The sequence below is a fragment of the Pinus tabuliformis genome, chromosome 4_1 (genome assembly GCF_031772625.1).
Source record: "Pinus tabuliformis cultivar Carrire ecotype Pingquan chromosome 4_1, CPIR1, whole genome shotgun sequence".
Classification (NCBI taxonomy): Eukaryota; Viridiplantae; Streptophyta; class Pinopsida; order Pinales; family Pinaceae; genus Pinus; species Pinus tabuliformis.
This window is the reverse complement of record NC_142303.1, coordinates 295,644,345-295,653,554: the sequence shown is the minus strand read 5'-3', so window position 1 is coordinate 295,653,554 and position 9,210 is coordinate 295,644,345.

The window sequence follows — 9,210 nt, the reverse complement described above, 5'->3', positions numbered from 1 at the left end:
AACACAAGCTTTTCTAACCTTAACAACCTAAAGCTCTGATACCACTTGATCTGAAAATGACTCTTGAGTGACCTCAGTTACTTAATTAATGAATGAAGGTATTACAGACTCATGTGCTGGTGTGTGTTTATGTTATCTTTGGCAATGGATCGATTAGACTGCAAAATACACAGACACTGGAAAATCGAAACCAGTAAGAGAAACAAAGTAAGCAAATGCAAGAACATAACAAATTAATAAGGAGTTCACCCTATCCTCCAGGGCTATGTTTCTGGTCTAGCTTTCAGTGTTGGCCTTCTTTTATTATGTCTTAAAATAGAGTTTTTACAATGAGGAGCTCAATTTGAGTCTCCTGAAATAGATGATGCTTAGTAGGGTGGTTCTTGGATTCCCCAAGCCACTAGAGTGCATAGACTCTTCCTTACCAAGTCTCGACCTCAAATGGTCTTAATGGGACGAGTCCAATTTCATACTCAATTCCCGACATATATCCTCTAAGGGACTGCTTGAACCTCTCAAGCCTACCTCTGTCTGCTTGATGCTGCCTTAGGTCAGCTTAGCTCTCTTTTCTCTGCTTCTTGCTTCTGCCTCTTCTGTCTCTCGGTCTCACTGTCTCTTTCTTTCTTACAGTGCTCTCTTGCGTTTTTCTTTTCTCTGTCTATCCATGGCTTAAAGCCAATCCATCTTCTGACTATTCGCTTCCTCTTCTGCCTCTTCGGATCGCCTACTGTTGTTCGCTTGGAGTTCCTTTCCTTTGCGTCATCTCCTCTGTGTAACATCTCACAGGGAAGTGGCCACTTGCCCTCTTACGAACTGCACCAGCTCCTCCTCAAAAGATTCAGTATTTTGGTTACACTATGTAATGATTCATTAGCCAACTCAGTGGTCAAATCGAACTTCAGACTTTTATGTGCCGTCTCTTAACTCTCCCTCCAGATCTAGTCATACATTGGGCACAATCTTCGTCGTTAAATCTAGAGCCCATAGATCCTACGGTGTTCGCTTTTATCATTCAGTTGACTTGCTCGACTGTTAGCCTGTGATGAGAGGCGGTTTTCTCTCTCATCCGCTTGACACGCATCGTGCAATGTGTGGAATTGCTCGTTCTTTGCCAAATCTGCTTACCGCCCCAAAGTGCCTTCGATATTCCACCGGTTTCGGAGTGCAGGACCTGCCTTTCACTTTAGAAAATTCCCTATAGTTTCCCGGCTTCCCATGCGACCGAGCACTCGAGGCCTTTCCTTCTTGAGGGGTTTTTCCTAGCGATGCGGGATTAGCGCTAATCGTGCATCAGAAATGGCCTCCGTTTTCTGATCCGGACTTCCTAACTACTAGTTTTGCTTCTTGCACAGTCTCCATGGGCCTCAGTCAGCATGCTTTGACTGAGGTCCTCATCATTCCTTGCTGGCTACAAACTGCCACTTTTTAGAGGTCCTTCCTGATAGCTCTTTGTTCACAAGTTTTTTGAAGTCTGTCTCGATTTGATACAGTCATAGCATTTTGATAATTTTCATGGATCGAATTCTGATCACTATTTAGTGTTGAGGAACAATGGAAAACTCTAAACATCCAAAAAACCCTAGAAGATGAAACACCAAATGGTGGGCCCCGTTTTGGGTAAGTTGGTACATCAACTTCCCAGGGTCGTAACTTTGGCATACAATCTCCATTTGATGCATACAATAGCTCGTTAGAAAGATATATCTGAGCACTACAACTTTGGGAAGAGAAACATGGACCCATGTTGCTCCCATATTTCCAAAAAAACGTCGTTTAGGACCTCAAAACAACTCCGAAAGTTCAGGACCCGAAAAATTGCTAAAATTAGTAAACTGTGCTACAAATAAGGAAACTGAAAAGCTGAAAGAGACAATTGTGGGGGTCTAAGTGGGATAGGTTGGTGGCCACCAACATTGACCTAGATCATTCCTCCCCCCTTAGGAAGCAATGGTCCCCACTGCATTGAGTTGCTCCATCTGTTGAGCTTGGTCCCAGGTGAGCTGTTTTGCAATCTTTGATGTGTCCAGTAATGGTGGGAAGCATGGTCGAGGGCATTCCACATTGAACAATCAGTGCAAGTCAAGGAATGGAGGAATTTTGTGCTCAAAATCATTATTTTGCATATCCTTGGTAATGCTGTAAGGACCATGTCGGAGTGGTCTAAGCTTCTAATGGGCTCTTGTCAGGCGTTCTTTCTGCATATGTAACCAAACTTTGTCACCCACCTGAAACTTGTGTGGTGGCCCTGTGGGTGAGGAGAAGCTGTTCCTATGTTCCTTCATGACCGTATCCCTCTATTGCTACTACAGCTGTGTGGAGGAACCCTTCATGGAGGTCATCGATGTGGCGACGATCTTCCCCTTACTTTGGGAGTGAACCAGACAAAAAATGAATTTCCTAGTCTGGGACATGACCTTGCTGCCTTTCTTGGCAGTGATCAAAGAGGTTGCGGTAGGTGGGGCTACCTCCGGTATCCTGTATAATGAATTACGCAAAGAAATAATGACAACACGAGGCCTTGAATCATACACATCATGTCACCTCCACAAGTATGGCTAGCCTAATAATAAATCACAAACATCTAGAGGTGTAACATCGCATAATACCTTGTCTGTGAAGGGTTTGATGCTGTAAGGAAGGCGGCACTGCTGGAAAACTCAGAGATCTCATCCTTGGTGAAGCCACCTGATACTGTACGGTTGTGGGTGTGGTGTAGTCGGTAGGCCCAACCTCTTCAGAAGCTTTGCTAAAATGAGGTTCTTTTGACTCTCACTGTCAACAATGAATTGCAGCAGTGAACCCTTCACCCACATCTATGAGTTGAAAAGATGCTCCCCCTCCTTTGGATCTTCGATCTCATTCTTCTGGATCTTGGTGGTGGAAATAGTGGCGTTGGGCTCCGTGTCAATGATCTGCTTCCCTTTTCCATTCCTCTTGTTGGGTTTTGACTCAGGGTTGGAACATGCATCTGATTCGGAAGCCTTCAACTCGGCCACCAGCGACTGCTTTGTCCGACACTCACTTGTGTTATGAGTGGGGCTCTTATGGAACTCACACCACTTTCCTGTGTCCTTCTTCGACTTCATGGTGTTGTTATTTCCTTGCGGCTTTGACGGGTTGTCTTAGGTCACCCGACCTTGGCTTTGTCCTTTGGTCTTCGGATTTGCAGATCCAAAGTCTCGCTTCTTTTGTTTCAACTTTTGCTCGATTTTGACAGCATATCGGTACATTGTGCCGAGTGAGGAGATGTTCAGGAACTCCATCTCTTCCTGGATGTATCTATGTAGGAAGCCACAGTATTTGAGTACCAAATGTAGCTTGGAATCCTTGATACCCAACTGTGTAATAAGGGTATGAAAAATGTTTGTGAACTCCGGCACATCTTGGTCCCTTCCCTGCCGCAGCATGGTCCATTTTATGTATTTGTACTCATAGGTCTTGACACAGTAATACTGCTCCTTAATGGCATCTAGGAATGAATTCCAAGTGGGTGCGACTGAAAATAGTGCACTCGTGTTTTCATCCTTTTGATCGCAGTAGGTTTCCCACCAATCCTTGACGTGGGGGGCTACTTTGAGAAGTACGAAAGTGATCTTTTCCTGGCTGGAAAAGTCATGAACAGAAAAATAACCTTCTAGTAGATTTAACCATTTATCTACGTCATCTGTGTCTATTTGACCATCGAAGATGGGGATTTCAAAATTAACTTGTACCTTAAAGGGTGTGGTGCTTCCAGAGTAGCTGCTGGAAGCCGATGCGTCGCCTCTGGGTAGCCGCTGAAGGATCTAGGAAAAATTGTCCATCATCACATTCCTTTGTCACTCGAGGGCTTCTTTGAGCAAGATTTTGATAGGATCTCCTGCCCCCTTGTCTTTCTTTTCATCTGCCATGAGAGGTCGTCGGGATTTGCGAGGCTGGTCTTGCAAAGGTTCGACCAATTCAAGCCCTAACTCCTTATATCCCAACCCTGTTGGGGACATGCAAAGAAAAACAGAGAAAAAGCAGACCACTCTGATACCACTGATCTGGATTTAAAAAGGAACACAACAAATTACAAATATAACCATAAACATAAAGATGCAGCGAAAATAATACTTCATTTCATTAATGTAAAATACAGAAATATGCTTACAAACAGAAATGGAAATAAACCAGCTGGGACGACTGTAGCTTATCTCTAAGAAGAGATGTGGCACCTACATGCCTCTAAACTATGTTACAATGAGGCTAGATTGCCTATTTATTGCTGAGAAACAATGGAAAACCCTAAACATACAAAAACCTAACCCTAGAAGATGAAACGCCAAATTGTGGGACCCGTTTTGGGTAAGTTGGGACATCAACTTCCCGGGGTCATAACTTTGGCATACGATCTCCATTTGACGTGTACAATAGCTCGTTAGAAAGATCCATCTTACCCATGTTGCTCCAAGATATCCCAAAAAATGTCGTTTAGGGCCTCAAAACAGCTCCGGAAGTTCAGGACCCGAAAAAACTGCTAAAAATAGTAAACTATGCTACAAATAAGGAAACTAAAAAGCTAAAAGAGACAGTTGTGGGGGCCCAAGTGGGATAGGTGGGTGGCCACCAACATCCACCTGGATCATTGTTGTACACCGAGATAAGCTAGGAAGTGTAAAAACATCTTTATAAGAACTTGACTACAAACTATTACTCTCATTGGCATTGAAATATCCTACAATTAGTAAAGACATGATGGCCCATAATTTCCAAATTTCAATTTATTGGTCCTCAAAATGTATGAATAGTTACCAATGTGATAAAATGAATGGCATTTTTGTTACCTTGTAAACTACTTGTATTACTATTATTCCAGATAACTACTCTTGTGTTTGAACTCCCATGGAAACTATCTTATTTGATATTTGTATTTGTGTAAAGTTTTGGGATCATAGTAATGGATAATAAAATCATTAGTTTAACTCAAGGAATATTAAAAGGGCTAGAGTTGTTGGGACAATTCCTAACAAATATGTAGTAAATAAGTAAAAGAATATTTTCAATTGATTGTTAGTTTAAATGTGGACTTGAATCTATATATATTCAATTATCAATCTTGGTTGATGTTGTGATTGAATGAAACACCCCTCTTCAAAATAATGTGAGAAGTATGTGCTACCAAGGTATTTTTACTTTTAATTATTTGTAAGGAATATTTCCTTTGATTTTTGATATCTCTTTCCTTGAATATATATACATTCATATCAATGCTTGGATAACATAGACAAATAAGGGACAAATTGACACTCGTTTATCCATATACAATGAAAGGATCTTATCTTGTTATAAAATAGAGAGTGGTACTCCTTTGATTCACTAATATATGCTTGGAATAATATTCCTAAACCATTTATAATTGGTTATTTTTGTATTTTCTTTGAAATTCACTAGGTCCAACAACATTGGAGTAGCTAAGCTTATACAATCTAAGTTCAACATATTGGATAGTGTTTTCATAAGTGATAACTGTGACTGTTGAGATTTAACTTGCGCAATGAACTCCATGGGCTAAAACACTTACAGTTAATTACAAATAAATAATTACATATATTAAGAAACTCAAACTTAGTACATTGGATTGTGGGCACAATACTATTTGACTAGTATTAAATCCCACAATCTGGTTATAAACCTAGTTTATTCATCCTATTGATTATGCAGAATATGAGAGTTTATATTGTATTAGTAGGTAACTTTGGTATCTTTAAGATACTCAATTAAAAGCAAAAATAAATTAACAAGCATAGAACCATATTATGACTTGAATTCTAAGTAATTCTTGATATTTTGAGTATTATTAGTCAATTGAAACATGTAGGTTACACCTAAGAATAGGTGATTCTAATGACATAGATCTTTCTGTAAGATTGAGAATAGAGACCAAGATTTTAACCATGAAAAGTATTTGTGATGATGAAGCGAGTGGGATATAGCCCCTTGTTTATGCATCATAAGGCATTAAGGTAGTTGAATCCTTGATTGTGAAATAGCGACTAGACGATTGCAAACCTAACATGGATAAAACAAATATATATAGGTTGGAAGACTTATAAGATATCAATGCTCAACTTTAAGAAGAGAAGAAGCACTTGAAAGGACATGTATTGATGTTTAAGTAGAGGATGACAGAAATGGAGAAGAAAATTGAAAGGTTGACAATACTACTGCCACTGCTAAAAGAATAAATTTGTTGAAAGTGAAGACTCCTTTAGTGTGGTTACAGAAAATTAGGACAGGAGTAGTTTTTAGCTTTTATACTTAGAAGAGAAGGTTATCCCATTGAAAAATTGGTAGGAGGAAGGATCACTTAGACAATGACTCAGCAACAACATGAGTTGGTAAAGAAGGAGGAGGAATTAGAAAATATCCAAGTAGTTATCCAAGAGCACAAAGAATAAAGGTTACCTTCCATTTCCACTTTCGAAGTCAACACCATGGTGAAGGCAACATTGGTAAGATCATCTTCCACAAACATTTCTCAAGAGAATTTTGGTTAATTTGGAGAGCATGATAGAGGCATTGGGTTGAAATTTTTAAGGCTGATGGGATACAATGGATACCTATTAGGAAAGAGAAAGAAAGGCATCCTAATCCCCAATGTATAAAAATAGAGGGTAAAATGTGATGCCTTGGATTTCAATGGCAGGGAGGAAAAATCTATGAACTCTAAGATCATAGTTGTGAAGTAAAAGGACATGGAGGAATTAGCGTACCCATTATAAGAAAGAGTAACTTAGTGCATGAAGAGGGGATCACACTACCAACTTATCCTTCTTGGGATAGACTACAGAATAAAAATGATGAGAAGTGTTAAAAGAGCTAGCTTATACCTACACTTAGAAGAAGCAATGGGCATATTAGCCAAAAGAAGAAGAAGAATTGTGGGTATGCATCAAGTAAGGCATTCCTTGTTTGTAATTTCTATAGAAATAGAGGCCAAGTGTTGCAAATTATTACTACTCAAAGGAATGGTTGGGAAGAAAGTTCATGGTAAGGAGTATTGTTAGGAGAAGCAAGGAACATGCCATAAGATTGAATGGCTTTAAATAAAAAAATGGTAATAGGACTTCCCCAATCCAACTATTAAATAAAAGGCACATGAAAAGGAGGAGCATGCCAAATACCATGTAACATCAACAACAATTTTTACACTAATGTCGATTAAAGGGATATTGGGAAGCTAAATGTACTTGATCTAGCGTTTTACCCCAGAAACCACGCAATGAAAACAAGACTGTGGATTAAGGGTAAAGAGCAGAAGGAGTTCCTTGCATTTACAATTGAAGGAGAATATGTTGTTAAATAAGGAGTTATAGTAGCATACAAAATCCATATCACCATTGAAAAGGATAGTGAGCTAATGCCAACAAGCAAGGCATCAACATTCTATTTGTTACTTGCTACCTTTTAGAAGAATTTTCCATTCTTGGAGATGTATTAGAGATTCGTGCAAGAATTTCAATGAAAATCCTTTTTACTTAAACTATCCAAATCTTGAGTCATGTCATCACTCTAAATAATATGCTTGATTAATGATTGTCACTTATGACCATACATGTGTAGGATTCATCAATTTTTGGGTAGAGGAAGGTGCCATGATTTCACACTAAGGTTTTCATCCAAAATGACATTGTAGCAAATACAAAGTGTTTGTAATCATGAACTTACATATACCAAGTGCCACACATCTTCCTTGTTTGGGTTGTAAAATGCATCTCACCATTTCTTATCTTCAATCCTTTTATTTTTTCCAAGGAATAAATTTTGGGGAAATCATTTCATTACATTGGTAGAAGCATTGAATGAGGAAAATAACAAAAGGTAGACATGGTAAGGGATAAATTATGAGTCCTCTTGGTAAGGGATAATTCAACTATTGCTGTTAGAACACTAACTAGCACAAATATATTTATACATGTGTTTCTTAGTTTCTTTACTCATGGTTGAGGTTTGCGGTTAAAATAATTGTTGAATGAGTTAATAAGTGAAAAAACTCATCCTCTTAGACAAACACATTTTTTTTGTAATATAAAGTTCTTGGAGATTTTATCAATAAAATGAAAATATGAATTCCTACAAAATTCATCTCAAATATAAGATAAATTTGAATTATGTTTCCTCTGAATGGACATAAAACTATGAATTACATTTCCTTCGAAGCTGATTTTATCAAAATGGATTTATTTTTTAGATTAATTTTTTGATATAAGTCGAAACTTTACCATGTTAATTAGTGTTTATAATAAGTAAAATATTTTAGATGGATTTACTCAATTTATGTTTGTGTGATGATAAGTGAATACCAAACCCTACTTGGATAGAAAATTGCTTTTAATTAGAATATCAACACGCATGTTTTGATTGGGAAAACACCTTCATGTATCCATAATTATACTGGTGAACCTACACAGAGGCAATGATCCTTTTTTACATACATCAACATTGATATCCAATAAACAATATGTTTAGATCATCCATTTGTTAGCAACTTTTCTATGTTTTACGTTATTGAATTTGTGTCTAAGGACTATATGCCTCCCTTGTGTCCTTTAGTTGTTGTCTAATGGTTGATTGAACCTCCCAAACTTCTATTTAATCCTCAAGTAGTTTTTTTATAGTACCTAGGTCACATTGTGGGTTGTACGCCCCTTGGATAGGCCCACAAGGTCTCCATTAAATGAAAATGTGTCATAGTGCTTACATTAAATAAAATGTGTCATGTGGATATTAAATAATACCTCTAACTTTACTATATGTTGATAGATATCTTCAAAAATTATTTTGTTGAAACCCCCTCCCAATACATCTTTTCAATTAAAAAAAAAAAATCTCAATTATTACTAGACATCTATAATTTTTACCAAACAACCTTTTTATACTTCCATTACCCTACATCACCCTCATCCCCACTAACACCTACAATATATTGAGACTATTTTTCACCATTAAGAACCCCCTTTTATGAATTAAAATTATAAAATATTGGTAAGAAAAGGTGATGCCACCATGAATATGTTGATGCAACCCTAATTAGGCCATACACCATCAAAATATATGAGTTTCTTCTTTTTTGATTGTAAAATGAGTGAAGCTACCATGTATCCAACAAATTTATTGTTGGGTTGTGTTATATTCTTTCCACGTAGTTAACAGGGGGTTTGAGGGGCACCCGTAACCCCACTTTAAAAT